Source organism: Anoplopoma fimbria, unplaced genomic scaffold (assembly GCF_027596085.1).
Source record: "Anoplopoma fimbria isolate UVic2021 breed Golden Eagle Sablefish unplaced genomic scaffold, Afim_UVic_2022 Un_contig_4804_pilon_pilon, whole genome shotgun sequence".
Lineage (NCBI taxonomy): Eukaryota > Metazoa > Chordata > Actinopteri > Perciformes > Anoplopomatidae > Anoplopoma > Anoplopoma fimbria.
In genome coordinates, this window is record NW_026548566.1 from 1 (window position 1) to 2,686 (window position 2,686).

The 2,686-nt window shown below is 62.4% G+C and overlaps 1 non-coding gene across 1 annotated transcript; it reads right to left on the minus strand.

Annotated features, from left to right (window-relative positions):
• Window positions 1–1,362: 1,362 nt before the first annotated feature.
• LOC129114534 (5.8S ribosomal RNA) lies at window positions 1,363–1,515 on the minus strand. Its single transcript, XR_008532533.1, has one exon. It is a non-coding gene; the product is annotated as a 5.8S ribosomal RNA (ribosomal RNA).
• Between the last annotated feature and the right edge of the window lie 1,171 nt (window positions 1,516–2,686).

Below are 2,686 nucleotides of genomic sequence, written 5' to 3' on the forward strand. Positions count from 1 at the left end.
GGGCCGGGATCCCACCCTGAAGGCGCAGCCGTGGCCCTCACTTTCATTGCGCCACGGGGTTTTCTTGACCCTCGCTCGCGCGTGCGTTAGACTCCTTGGTCCGTGTTTCAAGACGGGTCGGGTGGGTTGCCGACATCGCCGCAGACCCCTGACGCCTTTTACGTGAGCCGATCCCCGCCCTGGGCGACGCGACGCGGTTGGGGCGCACTGAGGACAGTCCGCCCCCGGTCGACAGTCGCGCCGGGAGCAGGGGGCCCCGTCCCTCCCCGCGGGGAGAGAGGGCGCAGCGAGCATAGTCCACGGCCCCTGGAAGCGGCGAGGTCCGGGCGGGGGGCGCTATAAAGCAAACGGCGGAGCCGCGTGCCACCTTCGCCCCGAGCCTTTCCAAGCCGACCTAGAGCCGGTCGCGCGCACCGCCACGGAGGAAATGCGCCCGGCGGGGGCCAGCCAGCGCCGGGAGAGGTCCCCGCAGGGATCCTCCCACACCGAGCGGCCGTCCAAAACCCTCCGAGTTGAATCCCCGGGCAGACTGCGCGGGACCCCACCCGCTTACCTCTCAACGGCTTCACGCCCCCTTGAACTCTCTTCAAAGTTCTTTTCAACTTTCCCTTAAGGTACTTGTTGACTATCGGTCTCGTGCGGGGTATTTAGCCTTAGATGGAGTTTACCACCCACTTGGGCTGCATTCCCAAACAACCCGGGACTCCGAGAAGACCGGACCCGGCGCGACGGGGCCGTTATCGGCCTCACACCGTCCATGGGCTGAGCCTCGATCAGAAGGACTCAGGCCCCGAGCGACACCGGGCAAGCGGTCTTCCATACGCCACATTTCCCCAATCCGCCCGTCGGACGGGGATTCGGGCTGGGCTCTTCCTCTTCGTTCGCCGCTACTGAGGGAATCCTGGTTAGTTTCTTTTTCCTCCGCTTAGTAATATGCTTAAATTCAGCGGGTTGTCTCGTCTGATCTGAGGTCGTAGTCGAATGTGTACCCCGCCGCGGGAGGAGGAGGGTCCCCAGCCGTAACCCGCCAGGCCCCCACCGAGGCAACCCCCCAGTCCCCCAACTAGGAGCGGCACCGTCGAACTTACGCACGCCAGCGCGGGTCAGCACGGAGACGAGTAGTCCATCGGGCAGCCGCGCCCCGCACATGCGGGCTCGACGTGGGCGCCTCATCCCCTGAGCCCCCTGTGAGGGGGGTCGGCGAAGGAGGGAAAAAGGGAAAAGAGCCAACGGGGAGGAAGGCGAGCCCACAAGGGGCCCACGCACGCGCCGGGCATCCCGAAGTCTGCACTTAGGGGACGAAGGCCGGAGCCTGCGACGCCCCAGCCGCGGAGACGCGAACGTCTCCGATTGATGGCAAAGCGACCCTCAGACAGGCGTAGCCCCGGGAGGAACCCGGGCCGCAAGGTGCGTTCGAAGTGTCGATGATCAATGTGTCCTGCAATTCACATTAGTTCTCGCAGCTAGCTGCGTTCTTCATCGACGCACGAGCCGAGTGATCCACCGCTAAGAGTTGTCAAAGTTTTTTTGATTTTTTGGTTGTAGGCCATGGTTCGCTGACAAAAGGGTTTCAAAGAGGGTATAACGACCTCCGGGCGCTCACCCACCCCCACCACCACAGACCCCGAGAGGGCCATGGCAGACAAAGGAGGAGAGACATTGAATTTCCTCCTCCCCTCCGATGGAGGGAGGAAAGTTGGGCTGGGTACCCGGAGGCGCACGGAGGACGGCCGGGCTCGGCCGCCGCACCGCACTTGGTTTTTGGTTCCGAGTGGCGAGCAGTCCGCTGGCACCGGAGGAACGACTCCCAGGGACCTCTACCCGCCGGCGTGCCCTACGTCGTTTGGCGGGGGAGGAAGAGAGAAGGGTAACGCACGCCCGGCTGGGACCAGCCAGACTAGTGGCATGAACACGGACGGCCGCCGCAACGCACCAAGAGGACAGCCGCCAGCCCGCCATGCGCGTCGCCTCACCTCAGTGAGGCCGGCGGACACGTGACGGACGACGCAGAAGCCACGGACGACATAGCGATCAAGGATTGTCTTCTCGGGGCCGGGCTGGAAGGAAATACACTTCCAGCCCGACCTCAGCCCGGAGACATTTCACCGCACAGCCCACGCGGACCGGCAAAATCGGTAATGATCCTTCCGCAGGTTCACCTACGGAAACCTTGTTACGACTTTTACTTCCTCTAGATAGTCAAGTTTGGATCGTCTTTCAGCACTCCACCAGGGCCGTGGACCGACTCCGGCAGGACCAATCCGAGGACCTCACTAAACCATCCAATCGGGTAGTAGCGACGGGCGTGTGTACAAAGGGCAGGGGACTTAATCAACGCGAGCTTATGACCCGCTACCGGGAATTCTCGCTCATGGGAAATAATTGCAATCCCCTGTTCTCATCACGAGTGGGGTTCAGCTGGTTACCCACGCCTCTCGGCGATGGGTAGACACACGCTGATCCACTCAGTGGGGCGCCAGCGGCAGCCCCGGACATCTAAGGGCATCACAGACCCGTTATTGCTCAATCTCGTGGCTGAACGCCACTTGTCCCTCTAAGAAGTTGGACGCCGATCGCACGGCCGCGTGTAACCAGTTAGCATGTCGGAGTCTCGCTCGCTATCGGAATTAACCAGACAAATCGCTCCACCAACTAAGAACGGCTATGCACTACCACCCACAGAATC